The sequence below is a fragment of the Ahaetulla prasina genome, chromosome 3, assembly GCF_028640845.1.
Source record: "Ahaetulla prasina isolate Xishuangbanna chromosome 3, ASM2864084v1, whole genome shotgun sequence".
Taxonomy (NCBI): Eukaryota; Metazoa; Chordata; class Lepidosauria; order Squamata; family Colubridae; genus Ahaetulla; species Ahaetulla prasina.
In genome coordinates this window covers 193,863,151-193,880,439 of record NC_080541.1, presented here as the reverse complement: position 1 = coordinate 193,880,439, position 17,289 = coordinate 193,863,151, and the positions used below count along the sequence as shown (strand labels likewise).

General features: G+C 39.3%; 1 protein-coding gene and 1 long non-coding RNA gene across 8 annotated transcripts in view; one reads left to right on the top strand and one right to left on the bottom strand.

Moving 5' to 3' along the window:
- TP53INP2 (tumor protein p53 inducible nuclear protein 2) overlaps window positions 1-8,184 on the bottom strand; it is a 45,348-nt gene extending 37,164 nt beyond the window's left edge. For 2 of the 7 annotated variants that reach the window (XM_058177122.1, XM_058177121.1), the window contains exon 1: window positions 7,779-8,182. The gene's annotated coding sequence lies outside the window, so the exon portion shown is untranslated. Of the gene's footprint in view, window positions 1-6,406; window positions 6,676-7,778 lie in introns of those variants that run through there. The other 5 variants (XM_058177117.1, XM_058177124.1, XM_058177123.1 and 2 more) reach the window with 5 other exon arrangements.
- Window positions 8,185-8,214: 30 nt separating this feature from the next.
- LOC131195323 (uncharacterized) overlaps window positions 8,215-17,289 on the top strand; it is a 39,289-nt gene continuing 30,214 nt past the window's right edge. The window contains exon 1 of the long non-coding RNA XR_009154412.1: window positions 8,215-8,381. This is a non-coding gene — a long non-coding RNA (uncharacterized LOC131195323). The remainder of the gene's footprint in view (window positions 8,382-17,289) is intronic.

The following is a 17,289-nucleotide window of genomic DNA, read 5'->3' as shown; positions in this document are numbered from 1 at the left end:
CATAAGGACCACCAGTTACAGCCTTCCAAACTCTGGTATGGAATTTAAAATACACTGGGTAATCTCCTTCACCAAATTCCAAATCTTTCAGACACAACCAATCCTTCTAAAACATTGTTCCAGAGGAAGATCTTCGGTATGTAGTGGGAAACAACTCATTTAGATAGTTCTGCTTGCCCACACTGGTGTCTTGTCAAACTCTGTATTGTCCAGTTTAACTTAGAACCATAGTTTTAACATAGAATCAAAACCTTGCAGACTATCTAGCCCTGGAGCTCTGGAACCGCATGTGGCTCTTTCACTTCTCCACTGTGGCTCCATCACTCAAAGTATGCGTCACAACCGCCAATGTGTGACACCTGCTGGCACGTGATTTACTGAGCTTTTCAACCCCTGGTAGGCCAACCATGGATAAATCCAAGAAAAGAAAATCTTCAGAAGAAAACAGAACGTTTAATTCAACTACATATGCTAGTTTTGTGGCCACTCAAGAAATAGTCATGCATGGGAAGAGTTTTGTGGCTCCCGGTGTTTTCTTTTCTGGGTCCAAATGGCTCTTTGAGAGTTTAAGGTTGCAGACCCCTGATCTAGCCCAATCTTCTTTTTAAGGAAGGACCAGCAGGCAGGGTGTTCTGTTTGACAAAAGACCCACCCACCTCTGTTTGAACAGTAGTGGGTAAGATCTGCCTTAGCAAGATGGTTCATTTTGAAAAGGCATATTGCTCTTCTCTTTTTTAAATTAAATTTTATATTAGACATGTTGCTCTTCTTTGACGGAGACAAAGTAAAGCCGATGTGCCTCAGGTGACTGATCCATATCACAATCATTTCTATCTGTATGCAAAAACCATTGTCTCAAGGGAAGGAAAGCCACATGGTCTCTTCACTGATTGGAAGCAATTTTCATGGAAGCTTACCTAAGGGACACACCCCTTGAATCACCACCAAAGCATAATGCCAGCTTTATCAGCCCAATTATACAACTTGAGAAATAGAAAACCATCAGTAAAGTCTGTTTTTCTATAAAAGTAGAAAGGCTTTAAAACTTGCTCTGTCTTTTTCTTTCTACTGTTTATACAACTTTACCATACACTGCTTCTAAATCTTCCTTCCGGTTTGCTCTCAGCTATGTTTACATGCATCTCTCACATTAGGGATAATTTAATTCCTCCTTGTCACAAATTTATGTGAGCATCACTTCCCTCTCCCTAGTCAGCAATTGATCTAGGCTTATGAGTAAGGTGGGAAAAAGCTTATCCTAAGTAAACTTTTTTGCATATAAGAGTGAGTGCCTCTCTTAACTTTAACTGAAAAAGTGTATCTAATTAGCAGCAATATTAATTGTGGCTTACAGCCAAAATTGAGACGGGAACTTCCAGCATTAAGAATGTGGTAATTAAGTGAATCATGCCCCGTTTTACATTTATTTATTTTTTGCTGTGGTTAATCACATGGTTGTTAAGTGAATCCAGCTCCACTCATTGTCTTTGTCAAAAGCTGGCTGTGAAAGTTGCAAATGACAATCATGTGACACCCCCAGGATGTTGCACCATCACAAATACATACAGGTTACCAAGTACCTGGATTGTGATCACCTGACTGTGGGGATGCTGCAACAGTCATAAGTGTGGGAACCAATCATAAGTCCTTTTTTTAAAGAGCTGTTGTAACTTTGAACAATTGTTAAACAAATGGTTGTACATAGAGGACTACCTGTACCGATAGCAAAAAAGAAAGAGTTGTATGCAATACAAATTCTTTTTCTTTCGAGGGAAATTTTGTGGAATTACAATATTCACATACTTTCCTAGCTCACTTTTATTATCCTTAATTTCTACCTTATCTGGTAATTTTGAATGTATTAGATTATCTGTTGGCCAGGACAAAGATGTAAACTGTAATTCTAAATAATCAGATAGCTGTCAGTGCTTATGACCAATACACTCTGAAATCCTCTATTAAACTTTATCAGAAAGATATTAATTTATACACAAAATGTTCTCATATTGCTTGATTGTACGAGGCAATAAACAGGCCAGGTTTAAAATCTAACACCAATATATACTGCAAAGCTTCTTAGTGTGTAAGAAAATGGAAATGCAAGATATAGTTTCATTCACATTATCAATTGCACTAAAAGTATAAGAATGCAAAAGTTGATATCACCCAGGAAAACATCTATTACTTATTATACAAGCAACAAACAAACAAATGACAAAAGCTGAACCAGCTATTGGAGAACTAGACTACATACACAATTTTCTTCCCCTTGGTACCTTCAGAAAAGTGGGGATTGCAGTTCTCACATTTCCTAGCTAGCCTAATTGAATCCCAATATATTTGTAGGCTCTCAGGCTGCAGAAAAGGTATTTGGTACATAATTTAGACAGGAAATCAATTTCTTATTTCATTTTGATTACACTTCTATATTTTTGCCCTTGAAAAATTGGGAGAAAAAAATTAGGAAAGAATATTTGGCAAAGAGATACAAAGGTTAAGATAACCTACCGTGTTCGGAAGCTGTTATTACGTGACACCAAGGAGAGAGAAGGAGAGGGAGAGAGAAAAGAGATTTTTCTGTTTAGCATTTTAAGATCTCGAAAACTACACAGCTTGTAGGAATCTTGGTATCAGTATAGTAACAACTTTGGAGGATAGGAGCTTATCTTAAATATTTACATAATGATTCCTTATCAAGACTAGCGGTGCCACCCAAGCGGCTGGAATTCTGTAAACATTTTCCCGACAGTTCATGGTGTTGAGTTTAGGGCTGCTTTTTTCTGACTGCATAATATGAATGGATAGAAGCTGTAAAGTTTTCAGAAAAGTAAATCGGTTAGTAGAAATCCAATCTCTCACTTTTAGTAGGAAATGAAATCCATCTTAAAAGAAGACCGTATTCAGCATTTTAATTTTTTTTTTAAATATTGATCAATTCTGTATTGAGTAGGCAACATTTTTGGCAGAGGGCATATTCTGAATTTTGTTAAAATTATTAGGTATACAGGTAGTTATCAGATTACAGCCACAATTGAACCTAAAATTATTATCTCTCCTAAGTGAGGCAAATGTTAAGTGAGTTTTGCTCCGTTTTACGACCTTTCTTGCCATAGTTAAGTGAATCACTGCAGTTTTTAAGTTAGTAAAAATGTTGTTAAGTGAATCTAGCTTCCCCATTGAGTTTGCTTGTCAGAAGGTCTCAAAAGGTGATCACATGATCCTGGGACATTGCAACCATCATAAATATAACTCAGTTGTCAACCATCTGAATTTTGATCATGTGATGGTGGGAATGCTGCAACAATTCATAAGTGTGAAAAATGATCATGTCACTTTTTTCAGTGCTGTTGTAACTTTGAACAGTCACTAAATGAACTGTTGTAAGTCAAGGACTACCTGTAATTATAAAACTTTTGTTATAGAAGAATTATCTAGTCACAAAATAATTATGCTAGAAATGTGGCCACTTATATCTCTATATTTCTACATTTATCAGAAAGTAAACTAGCCTCTCAGCATGCTCTCTAGCTTCCCAACACTTATAGCTCCCCCAAAAAATCATTGGAGTAAATAAATATGAGGCTATCAGGTGGCACTCTGGTTTACAATGGGCCACCTTTCTATTTAATTTTGTTTAAAAAAACTTTTAAAAGTTAGATAGACTATGAGCCTGATGAGGACCAAAGAAAGTGCTGGGTATGATATGCTGTGGACACTACATTGTCTATTTTTGTTCTATATAATCTGACTCTAATGCTTTAAGACCTTGCCATCACCTCATTCAGTTGATAGAGCAACCAAATTCTCTCCATTACGGTACTCTTGTGCTCTGGAAGATGACATCAATACCAATTCTATAAAAAAGGGCCAGCACTATGTTCTTCTGGATTTCTCCTTTACGGAATTACTGGAAATTTGTTTCATATTTCAATGGGTTGCACATTGATTTGAACATTTCAAGCCACAGCTTAATTCTTTTCTGAGTTCTGTTTTACAAAGCCCAGGCTTTCCAAAATTATCCGGTTAGATAAGAACATAGGATGGGAAAAGAATGATACAGGAAGGAACAAGTAGGTCTTGTTTTGGTAATCAGCCAAGTCAGAGTTTTTAAATCAAAAATATTTTTCGAATGAAGACTTTTTAGTAGAAACTTCAGAGCAGAGTAGCCACTAATGGTTGCTAAGGAAAATTGTACAAAACATACCTAAGAATACTCATAAGGTCATCATCACAGTATAAAAAACATTGTGCTTATGAAATTTGTGGAATTCATCAGCTTCTATTCAGATAGAACAGTTAGTGCAAAAAAAAATAAAAAATAGCTTCACCCCTCACTTTGGTATCTCTATTCAACTGTATTTCTTATATCAAGATATAGACTTTACAATCTTTGTCTATAGCAGGTACATATTTTTCTTAAAATGAGATGGATTTAAGAGACTGCTATCAAACATAGCTGATAGCTGAACTCCATAGCTAGAAGAACATGAGTAATGTCACAGAAATTCTATTTTACATTTACAGTTTACAATCACAGCTCATCTTTGAGATACCTGGTGTGTCCAAATCCATCATTTGTAATTTCATGGATACAGATGAACTTCTGAGTACTTTCCTAGTCCATACAGCTGCCGAGCAAAACTTAGAATGTTTATACTTTTATTTTATTACACAAGTGGTTTACTTTAATATAGCAATTAATATATTACCAAATCTCTTAGCATTATTAGTTCATCTACTATTTTAGACATCTTGGAATAATATGTAATCATGTGCTATAAAAACAGATGGCAGCCAGATCAGATGAACATTATAGAGCATATGATGCCATACATGTCAAAAATGTTGACATTTCAGCAAAACCTAGACTATTTGTGGCTGTATTTTAAAAGTTACACTTCAGACTTTCACAATCTGTTATCTTTCTGATGTGCTAGAATTTGATTCTAATAATTCTCAGCCAGAATATCAAAATCAAAAACATCTGCTTAAATATTTAATCAATGCAGAGATGAAAACAAGGTCTTTCTGTTCAGGAAGGCATCCTTACTGGTTAAATAATATTCAGCGTAACAATGACATCTCAAAATAAATACATCTGTTCCCCTGCCTTCCTCTCACACAGAGTAATGATTTCAGGCCTAGTGCTGTTTAAATGTAAAATAACTTTTTAAATTCCTGACAAAAATAAGAAAACATAGTGACAGTTTGTGATTAGGGAATGCCCATGGAAATCTCAGACACTGAAAGGGCTTCTGAATAAGATTAAGTGGAATAGGATTTTAGAGTCATAGCTATTGCTGTGTGCCATTGAAAGTCTGCCACATAATAGAACATAAGTGATTTTCTGATTCAGAGCAGTTTATAGTTTTATAAAGTGCGTGTGTGCATACATTTCAAATTACCCATTTACCATGAGTTGTCATGGATAGGCAACTTCATTAAAAGAATTATATTTCAGCTAAGCTGGAAGGACACAAATAGGGCACGCAGAAGCATAATTTGCCCTTTGATATTAATTGTGGCAATGTCACATTTTAAACCAGCCATGATTAATTATATCCGAATTTCCCACACACCCCCTTCCATTAGCTTTCTGAAAATCCCACATTTGCAGATCCCATTTTAGCAATGCATCGAAGATTTGACTTGCCAGCCACTGGTATCATTAAATTGTGCTTGCTAAAATATGAACTGAAATATGAACTACCCTGCAAAGCTATCCGTAATGAAGATAAGTTGATCTTGATGTCAATCCTCCTCAGCCTTCCACTTGTCTTTTACTTGATACCATTGCCAAACCTCTTTTTCCAGCGATACCAAAATAAAAAGGTGACATTGCTCCCCGTGGGCCTTTGCCATCCGATTATCCAAGGCCCAGGCCCAAACTCCAGCACTCCAAAACGTGACAGCCCATCCACCCAGGTCAAAAGAGGACAGCTTCAGCATGCGTAGGTGGGGGGGGAGGAGGGAGATTGAAAAGGGCTGGCCTTGGTGACGTCACAATGTCATATGCAAATGACGAGACCGTCAACACAGGCTTTCAGTCCCAGGCAGCCAATGGCAACAGAAACCAGTTTTTAATCTTAATCCGTTGACGAAGAAGAAGCGAATAACAAAAGAAGACAGCAAGAGAAGACAAGGGGGATGCGAGAAAGAGGAGAAATCAAAGTGAAATTCACGAAATTACGCGATTGTTCTCTCCCCCATTCAGAGCTGGATCTAGAAAGTTGTCATTTAACACGATTGCTCCCCTTCCCTCCCGCCCCACCTCTGTTTCATCTTCAAAGAGAAAAAGACACCCATTCTGCTTTATTGTATCTGACGTACTCGGGTTTTAATTCAGAGCTGATGTCACTCAACAGTCAAGTCCTTTCAGCACCCGCAAGGCCCTGCCTGGTCTTACCCAAGGCTACTCGCCAGGGATCTCAAAAGAAGGAGTTCCAGATTCTTTTCTTGCCAGCTCTCCACCTTACCCGAGTCCGTTCAAGGACGCGCCTGAAAACCAGAGCAATGCTGTTGGTACTTCTTAAAACCCAGAGGCGGTCCGACCAGTCCCTTCGCCCAAGCTCCACAAAAGGTGAAATCGCCAGCGAAACAAAACAAACGGAAGGAAGAGACCGAGCAAACCGGGCCAACAAGCAGCCGCCCTACATCTAGCTTGGGCATTAGCTGTAGGGACCCATCCCACCTCCCCACCTAGCGAGAGAGAGAGCCGGCCGGCCGGATTGCGGTGCGTAATCCCTCTCCCTGGCAGAGCCTACGGGTAACCTGGCGCTCAAGGCTACAACTGAACGCAAAGTCCCCGCTCTGAGGATCTGCAGCTAATTTACGATGAACCCTTTCCAATTCGCCGGCAGCGCCTGCTATGACCTCAATGAGAGGGAGAAGAGAAGCTCCGCACCGACAAGGCGAGGGATGGGGGGGTTTTTTTTCCTCCCCGTCTCCTCTCTGCATCTTTTCTTCCTTCTCTCCCCGAATTTTAGTCGTTTCTGCGAGTTGGCTGCGCCTCTTCCTGATGGTTTCCCCCAAAGAAAGTCAAAGACAAAAGGCTCTTTTTGCACCATCGATCGAGGAAGTCCAGTCAACGGCTCAAATCCCGAGCTCCCCGCGGGCTACTTCTGACATTTCTCCCTCCCACACACACAGCCTTTTGTTTAATAGCGATTCCTTTCCCGAGTGAACTAACACTATTTATCGTGAAGTGTTATGAAGCGGTTTATCAGCGCACCTGTTTTTATACCTGGAATGTCTCGTAAACCTTAACACTAATACGATACGCGCGCACATTTTTCACCCGCAAGTGGTTTAAAGTAAACAAGATACCACCAATAGCCTCTCCTCCCCCCCACCCACGCGCCATACCTAGCGAGTCTGGTTTCTCAACTCAAGACAAAGATCTTGATCTATTCTGCTACCGCCGAATAAGGCTGCTTGGTCTCTCCCTGCTAATCCAGAAGACGAAACCACAACGCGTCCATAACAACATACTAAGAAATCTACAACGAAGCACCAAGGCGCAAAGATGTACTGACAAATACAAAGGACAATTAAAAATGTCCCCCCAGAAAGAAACTAGGTATCGAAACTAAACGCCAAACGCTACTGCGAAAAAGAAAATATGCAGTCATGAACCAAAAGAAACAGAAAACAAAGAAACAAAGACCCGAGCAACATCTACAGCATACAATTCTCTATCGCAGGTGGTTTCTTTCCCACAAAGAGAGGGTCCCCCAGTTTAAAAATAAACTGTCGGAGAGAGGGAGAGCATCACTTACCTTCACTTGCCTTTTAATGTCATCAACTGTTTTGTAAATCACGCCACAAGCACACACATATAAAAAAAACCTACAAGTTTTTTTTTTTAAAGCACCAGCTTTAGGCGAAGTCTGTGAGGTAGTTTTAATAAAAATCAACAACTAAGGTTCATAATAGAACTGAGGATTTTTTTTTTAAAAGACACCCCACCGAAAAATATATATCAAACATTAGCAAGAAAAGGAGTTGGTTGCGGCGGTAGTGTCAATTGTGTTCTCTGGTCTTCTCAGAAGATATGCAAACACTGCAAAATACATGCAGATGCCCTTGCCTCCGGACGCTCTCCCTCCCCAAATGTAGTTTTCGTATTATTATTTTTCGGTTATTGCTGAATCCCCAGTTGATCTTGGCTCAGAAATTGGAACGTTCAAACAGCTGATTGTGGCGTCACAAAGGAGCCCGCCCGCCGCCGGAATGGTAACCGCTCGCACCAGCCAATAAGAGACGGCCAACGGCTGAAAGGCGGGGCTTTTTGTGCCTCGGTGGGGGGAGTTCTGAGGCTCCACGTGAATGTTGAGACCCGTGGTGGAAAGAAGGGCTGGGCTTGCGACGCGGTAGTAGAGGTAGGTCTCTAATACAAAGTAGATCCTTGTGGTCAGTTCGTCCGAGGGATATGTGAGGCAGGCGGGGCGAAGAACCAGGGGAAAAAAAAGTAGGGGGGACACCCCTCTTAAGGGATCGCTTTAGAATCCGGTGAAATAAAGAACTTTTTCTGTATCTGCTCCTGAGGTCTTTGTAAGGATCTTTAAAAAGCTGCTCAGTTCGCGTTCAGATTTCCAAAGGATTACCCCGTCAAAAAAACAAAACCACAGATCCGTGGAAGTGATATTTGTAATAACGTTCGGCAATCATGTTGTGTTATCTAATGTGCGTCTGCCACCATCCACGAATGCACAGTAATTGTTGCACTTGTTTTGCATAAGAATTGTGTGGTTACATAGCCTGCATTTCCTTCCCATTCTTAGATATGCACATTGGGTTTTTTTTCTTTTTCTCCACACATATCTGCCAAATGAGATGGTGTTTTGCCCATTTCGAAGCAGGCCCTTGTCTTAAAAAGTTTAGGGTACAGTATGATTTATTTTAGATCTTTCTCTTTTTACATAAGAAGAATGGCATTCAGTTGAAACATAAGCAAGTTGTTTTACAGTTTTACTTTAATCACTCAGTCTTTAGTTATGGTCACAGACCAAGATACAGCTTTAGTTTAAAAATGGCAACCCCTTTGAATTAAATAGCACCAAAAGCATTTATACTAAGGTTGAAGGACACTATGAGAATGTGTACTGTGTGAGAAACACTCTTGAGTGAGGCTTCTCTTTCTAAAACCTTTAGATAACGAGATAGGTTTAAAAGATCCTGTAACATAACCTGATGCCTTTTGCTATGTTGCAAGTTGGTAAGGTTAAAATTTATATAATCTATTGGAGGATACTAGATTGAGTAAGGCTGGGTAAGGCTATTGTAACAATATAGGGATGCGGTGGCTTAGTGGGTAAGACGCTGAGCTTGTTGATTGAAAGGTCGGCAGTTCAGCGGTTCGAATCCCTAGTAACAGGGTGCGCTCCCGTTACTTGTCCCAGCTTCTGTCAAGTGAAAATGGAGATTGGGAGAGCCGTGGGCAGCCCTCCTGATCTCTGTTTTCGCTGGCAGAGGATTGCAGGAAGCCGTCACAGCCAAAAACAGAGCTCGGGAGCCTGTTTTCATCAGCAGAGCACTCAAGCCACCACAGGCACCCCCAACAAGAGTGACATTGAGCTGGCCACGCCCACCCTTGCCATGCCCCTTGGCCCCCCTGAGGTCAAACTCTGACGCGGGCCTCAAATGAAATCAAGTTTGACACTCCTGTACTTACTGAATAGAATCTGAAGTAATAAAGATGCTGCTTTGAATCTGGGAGGCAGAGAGTGGGAAGAATTCCCAGAGGTACTTGTGAACTCCTGTTTACATGTCAGCCACATAATACACCTCCAAAGCTATGCTCAAAACTTTGTCTCAGTTTATCCTGTATTTAAAAATCCAGGGTTTTCTTTTTGTATTGTGAGATTGTAAGGGCATGCCTAAATGCACCTGCGTGCCTACCATCCCTGTCCTAATATTCCTTTTTACTTACTCTTTTCATGTATCCAAATTATGTTTATACTTTTACCTGTTATCTTATATATGATTGACAAATAAATAAAAATAAATTCTTCAAAGATCAAACATTGCCAAATGCATTTTCCTTTCTTTATGATCTTTTTGTTACATGAGCCTTCGTGGTCCAACAGGTTTCACAGCTTTGCAAATCTTTGACTTTATTTGCATTGTGCGGTGGTAAACTGTAAATCTCTCTTACAGTAGTTCTTCCCATGACCTCCTCCCACAAAATCAGACATACTTCAGAATATTAATGATCATGCAAACAAATCATGCCCAAAACATTTGCTCATAAACTGCTCCTTAAAGAGCTGGAGCGGTCCAGCAGACTTATTGTGACCTGTTTAGATAAAGTGACTTCTATTTCACAAGTCCTTTAGCCTTTGAGGTGCCTAAGAGGCTCTTTATTGCTTTTGTTATAGCAAATTAATCTAGCTGCCTGCATCCAAATGTTGCTCTGTCTGGTAAAGTAGGGTTCTTATCATAGTCATACTGAATGTGGTTTCAGTTGAGGAGCCACGAAGTAAAGGAAGAGCTTAAAAAATGCAGCTTGTTGGCTAAAATTATAGTATAAAAATTACTAAATGAATAAATTGCTGTGTTATAGAGACAAGTCTAAGAATCTTCCCCCACTTGCATTAATTGCAGCAGAAAAATGCCCTTGGCAACAGTTTTGTTTTCTGTTATGTCCTCATAACATGGCCTTCATCTTACTCTCAGGCCATGAATGAGATGGCCTTAGCTTGTCCTTAGATGTACCAGATTAATATTTTCCTCTTTCTTCCAGTGCTCTCCAAGGGCAGCCTGAAGGTTGGCCAGATCTGTTAGGCTTGGTCACCTTTATTTTGGAGGGAGGTCAGGTGACTGAAGTGATTTGAAGCAGCAGCAAATTGGGATCGGCAATAGGAACAAATAGGGTTATGCAGGCAGTGTTTAATGTCTACTTAAGGATGAGTGGATAGCACTTCAACTCAGCAGTGGAGAAAAGCCCTGTGAAGGCGCTACTGATCTTGACAATTCGGCTGTTTAAATCTGAACCTTCATTTTAGACTTGTTTCTATACTATGTAGTGTAGAGTAAACTATATTCAGAACTCAAACAGATGACCTATGACCAATTTGATCATCTTTTCAGAGGTATTTCTTTATTTAATAAAGAAGCAGAATAATTGTGGATGGGCAAAAATCAGTGGGAGTGGGAGTGACTTTTGACTTCCTGCTGGCTTCCCCAATGACTTTGCTTGTGGGAAGCTGGCAGGGAGCACTGGATGTCAAGATCATGTGACTATGGCTGAGCCCAGTCACACTGCAATGGCCACAAGTTCATGAATACAACTGTTCTGAAGATCCTTAAAATTTCAATTCCATGGGAGTAATGGGCCTTGGATTTTGGACTCATTATTTAAATTAGCCCATTTGAGGGACTTTACTTCAAAAATGGTTGCCCTGTGATGCATAGTTTGGGCTAAAAAAAATTTGGAGAGTTTTAGAGTCATATAAATTAAACCATTTTGAACACTTACTTCCAGCTTTTTGATCCAATTGTTGTGAAATGAAAATTTCACGCTAGTTTTAACAGCCTAAGATAATGTATTCAAGAATTATAGAATTGTCAATCTTGCATAGCAATGTCTGTAATTAATTCTGAAGTTCAGCATATTTCTTTTGACTTCCAGTCTGGTTTACATGGTGATGGAATATGTGTTAAAGGAATACAGCTTATTCTGTAAAAAAAACATTTGAGTAAAACATTTAAGGAGACATAATTGGATATTTGTTATATCCCATTATTAAAATCCCCATGTGAACTCATGAATGTCAGGTGTTGCTATGCAGTTATATTATGCAGTATTATTTTCCTTTTCCTTTTCACTTTCACAATCTTTTTAGAATGGAATTTTTTGGTTTAGAAATGTTACATTGCAATACCTTCCTGATGTTTATAGATATTCCTTTTTTTTCTCCTTTTTTTTTAAACAAGGAAGCAGGGGATGGAGTCAATGATCACAGCACTGAAGCAGCCAAAAAGTTCAGAGATGGAAGTTTCAGTATAATGGAAATCTCAGTATAATTATGCAGGTGAAGAGAGATAACCTGTCAGTCAGATCTCATACTGTCTTTGGCTATTTTTTAGCCCTGGAAAACTTTATTATTATTATTTTTTATTTATTTGTCAAGAACGTATTAGGTAATTTATATAATTAGGTAAAGGTAAAGGTTCCCCTCGCATGAACGTGCTAGTCGTTGCCGACTCTAGGGGGCAGTGCTCATCTCCGTTTCAAAGCCGAAGAGCCAGCGCTGTCCAAAGACATCTCCGTGGTCATGTGGCCGGCATGACTCAATGCCAAAGGCGCACGGAACGCTGTTACCTTCCCACCAAAAGTGGTCCCTATTTTTCCTACTTGCATTTTTACGTGCTTTCGAAACTGCTAGGTTGGCAGAAGCTGGGACAAGTAACAGGAGCTCACCCTGTTACATGGCAGCACTAGGGATTCGAACTGCCAAGCTGCCAACATTTCAATCAACAAGCTCAACGCCCTAGCCCCTGAGCCACCGCGTCCCCCAATATATATAATTATAAGCATGAATTGAATACGTAAAGTAGATACATGTAGAGGAAACATCAGGACAGTGACGGTAGGCACACTGGTGCTCTTATGCTTGCCTTTTACAGACCTCTTAGGAATGGGGTAAGGTCGATAGTAGACAGGTTAAAATTTTGGGGGTTTTGAGATGAAATCACAGAGTCAGGTAGTGTATTCCAGGCATTGACCACTCTCTTGCTGAAGTCATATTTTCTGCAATCGAGTTTGGAGCGGTTCACTTTAAGTTTGTATCTATTGTGTGCTCGTGTATTGTTGTGGTTGAAGCTGAAGTAGTAATTAACAGGTAGGACATTGTAGCAGATAATTTTATGAACTACGCTTAGGTGATATCGAAGACGGCGTAGTTCTAGGTTTTCTAGGCCCAGAATTTCAAGTCTGGTGGTATAAGGTATTTTGTTGCGAGCAGAGGAGTGGAGGACTCTTCTTGTGAAATATTTCAGGGCACATTTCATTGTATTAATGTCGGATATGCAGTGTAGAATAGAATAGAATAGAATAGAATAGAATAGAATAGAATAGAATAGAATAGAATAGAATAGAATAGAATAGAATAGAATTTTTATTGGCCAAGTGTGATTGGACACATAAGGAATTTGTCTTGGTGCATATGCTCTCAGTGTACATAAAAGAAAAGATACGTTCATCAAGGTACAACATTTACAACACAATTGATGGTCAATATATCAATATAAACCATAAGGATTGCCAGCAACAAGTTATAGTCATACAGTCATAAATGGAAAGAGATTGGTGATAGGAACTATGAGAAGATTAATAGTAGTGCAGATTCAGTAAATAGTTTGACTGTTGATGGAATTATTTGTTTAGCAGAGTGATGGCCTTCGGGAAAAAACTGTTCTTGTGTCTAGTTGTTCTGGTGTGCAGTGCTCTATAGCGTCGTTTTGAGGGTAGGAGTTGAAACAGTTTATGTCCAGGATGCGAGGGATCTGTAAATATTTTCACGGCCCTCTTCTTGATTCGTGCAGTATACAGGTCCTCAATGGAAGGCAGGTTGGTAGCAATTATTTTTTCTGCAGTTCTAATTATCCTCTGAAGTCTGTGTTTTTCTTGTTGGGTTGCAGAACCGAACCAGACAGTTATAGAGGTGCAAATGACAGACTCAATAATTCCTCTGTAGAACTGGATCAGCAGCTCCTTGGGCAGTTTGAGCTTACTGAGTTGGCGCAGAAAGAACATTCTTTGTTGTCCTTTTTTAATGATGTTTTTGATGTTAGCTGTCCATTTTAGATCTTGCGATATGATAGAACCTAGAAATTTGAAGGTTTCTACTGTTGATACTGTGTTGTCTAGTATTGTGAGAGGTGGAAGTATGGAAGGGTTTCTCCTAAAGTCTACCACCATTTCTACGGTTTTGAGTGTGTTCAGTTCCAGATTGTTTTGGTTGCACCACAAGGCTAGTTGTTCAACCTCTCGTCTATATGCGGATTCGTCATTGTCTCGAATGAGACCAATCACTGTTATGTCATCTGCGAACTTCAGTAGCTTCCTGATCAGATGATTCATTGGAGATGCAGTCATTGGTATACAGAGAGAAGAGAAGTGGGGAAAGCACACAGCCTTGGGGGGCTCCTGTGCTAATTGTACAGGTATTTGATGTGATCTTGCTTAGCTTCACCTGCTGCTTCCTGTTTGTTAGGAAGCTTGTGATCCACTTACAAGTCTGTTCCGGTACCTGTAGCTGGTTTAGTTTAGTTAGAAGAATGTCTGGAATGATGGTATTGAATGCTGAACTAAAGTCTACAAAAAGGACCCTTGCATAGGTCTTTGGAGACTCAAGATGCTGTAGGATGTAGTGCAGTGTGGGTTCCAGACAGATGAGCTGTATTTGAGAATTGGTCTAGCAAATGTTTTGTATGCTCTGGTTAGTAGTGTGATATTCCCAGAGAAGAACGTGAAATCTCTTGGTAAGAACTGATGGTTCCATTTAGCCATCTGGGACCAATCATAGCATTTCATCAGGATTTGAGTTTCCCACCTGAGGTTTCTGCTGAGATGATTCTAGAGGGATTTCATAAGACCTGTTGAAAACATTGCTTCTTGCCTACTCTGACTAGTGTGGCTGGGCCAGCTTTTCCAGTACAGAATGAGTTGGGCAGAAATAGAAACAAGAACAGGCAGATTATACAGGAAAGGAGCATTGGGAAAGCAGCAAGAATTTGTATCTTCCAAAATCAGCACACTGAACTTTTTTTGAGTCATCATTAGTGATGGACATGACACTTTCCTATTTATTCAAGGCTAACCTGAGTTATATATTGTGCTCCCAACCGATTTTATTTCTGTGATTGGTTGTTCCTATAATTGCTTTTGGATGGCAGCTGTGGAACCTTCAAAATAAAGCAAATCAAAAGAAGTATTCAAAACTTTGTGAGATAGTGAAATATTATGAGATGTCAAAGTGTTAAAAACCAAGCAATTTACATAATTTTAGGATAAATGCCTAAATCTCGTATGTTGCAGAAAAATGCCTAAATCTCGTATGTTGCAGAAAAACACGTGAGATTTTGTCATTCAGATGGATTGAGGTGGACAACTATAGAAATTGGATGAATGAATAAATAAATGAAAATAAACAGTTCTGAAATTGTGAAAGATTGTGGAGATTTGACAAATTTATGAGGTTTCACCTAGTCTGATGGACTCTTGCGCAAGTTTGGACAATGGTGAAAAAGTTATAATTCCTACTGAACTACATAACCTGAAATGTGTATCCCAACTTCTGTTATACCAGTACAGTGTCATGCAATATAATTTTAACATTGGTTTGGCTCTGCAACCCAATAAGACAGAAACAGACTTCAGAGGATAATTAGAACAGAAAAAACAATTGCTACCAACCTGCCTTCCACTGAGGACCTGTATACTGCACGAGTCAAAAAGAGGACTGTGAAAATATTTACAGGCCCCTCACATCCTGGACATAAACTGTTTCAACTGCTACCCTCAAAACAATGCTATAGAGCACTGCACACCAGAACAACTAGACACAAGAATAGTTTTTTCCCAAACGCCATCACTCTGCTAAATAAATACTGTCAAACTAGTTACTAAATCTGTACTACTATTAATCTTCTCATCGTTCCCATCACCATCTTCTTCCACTTATGACTGTATGACTGTAACTTTGTTGCTTGTATCCTTACGATTTATATTGATATTGATTGTTTCCTGATTGCTTATTTGTACCCTATGACTATCATTAAGTGTTGTATCATTAAGTGTTAAATTTGTACCCTATGACTATCATTAAGTGTTGTACAGTAAGTGTTGTACCTTGATGAAGGTAGCTTTTCTTTTATGTACACTGAGAGCATATGCACCAAGACAAATTCCTTGTGTGTCCAATCACAATAAAAAATTCTATTCATCTATCCATCACATTATATCAAGGGTGAAATGCTCCCGGTTTGGATCGGATCGCCTGATCCAGTAGCAATGGTGGCGGGTGGTTCGGAGAACCGGTAGCAAAAATCCCTGCCTCCCCTCCATGCCCAGCTGAGCCGCGCGATCATCAGTTTTTTTTTTTACTTTTAAAAGCATTTTTCTTCAGCCGAAAAAATGCTTATAAAAGTAAAAGAAAAAGCCTCTGATGATTGTGCATCTCAGCTGGGATCATCAGAGGCTTTTAAAAGCATCTTTTTACAGCCTCTTCGGCTGAAGAGGTTGTAGAAAAAATGCTTTTAAAAGTTAAAAAAAAAATTGCCCCCCCGGCCACGCCCACAGAACCGGTAGTAACAAATTTTACATTTCACCCCTGCATTATATGTTTTATAACATAAACCAGGAGACTGAGTTCTAGTCCTGCCTTAACCATGGAAACTGGCTGGGTGACTTTCACCTCACAGGGGTGTTGTTATTGGCAAAAAAAGGAGAAGAAAGAAGGAGTGTTAGGTATGTTTGCTGCCTTGAGTTATTTATAAAAATAATAAAGGCCAGATAAAAAATAAATACTGTAAAATAAATAATAAAAATAGGTTTGTTTGCAAATAAGTTTGTTTTAGCAATCAAGAGTTATTTTTGTCCTCCATTTCTCAAAGAATTGGGCAACTTTTCTTTAAAACAATGAAAAGGATTTTCTTGAAATGCTAAGGATGCTGAATAGCAGGCTGGCAGAAATATGAAGTCAGGCTGAATGAGCAGGTCTTAGTTAGGGTTACCATATCAGAGTGGCAAAAATATAAAGAACTACTAAGTGGCAGGAAAGAGTTTTAAAAATGCTAAGAGTCTGCTTCCATCTGGTGACATCTAATTTTTGCAATCCATATATAATATCTCCAGCCTCGATGAACATTGCAAAGCAAGAATTATGTTTTTGCTGAAAATAAAAAGTTCTGTGTCAGACATCATAATTGAAAAGACTTGAATATTGGTCACGCAAGCTGGATGTATACTGTGCTACAGGGAGGTTTAGAGTGCTTCCAGCCACTAATAATCAAAAGCAACATGCAATTATTTTTTTCTTCATTTTATTAAAGATGTTTCTTCAGATGCCAGAAATTAAAGTTAAACTGTGTCCTAAATTTGTCCCCTTCCATATTTTAACAGCATTTTTACCAGCCCTCGTATTCAAAAGTAGCCAATAGAATTCTGGAGGCCTGAAAAACAGATCTTTAGCTTTAGCAGTTCATGTTTGTTTAGAACAGAAGAGTCTAATAATGTCTGAAGATTGCTGGAGTGTAATAGTTGGTGCCCAAACCCTGCTGGTT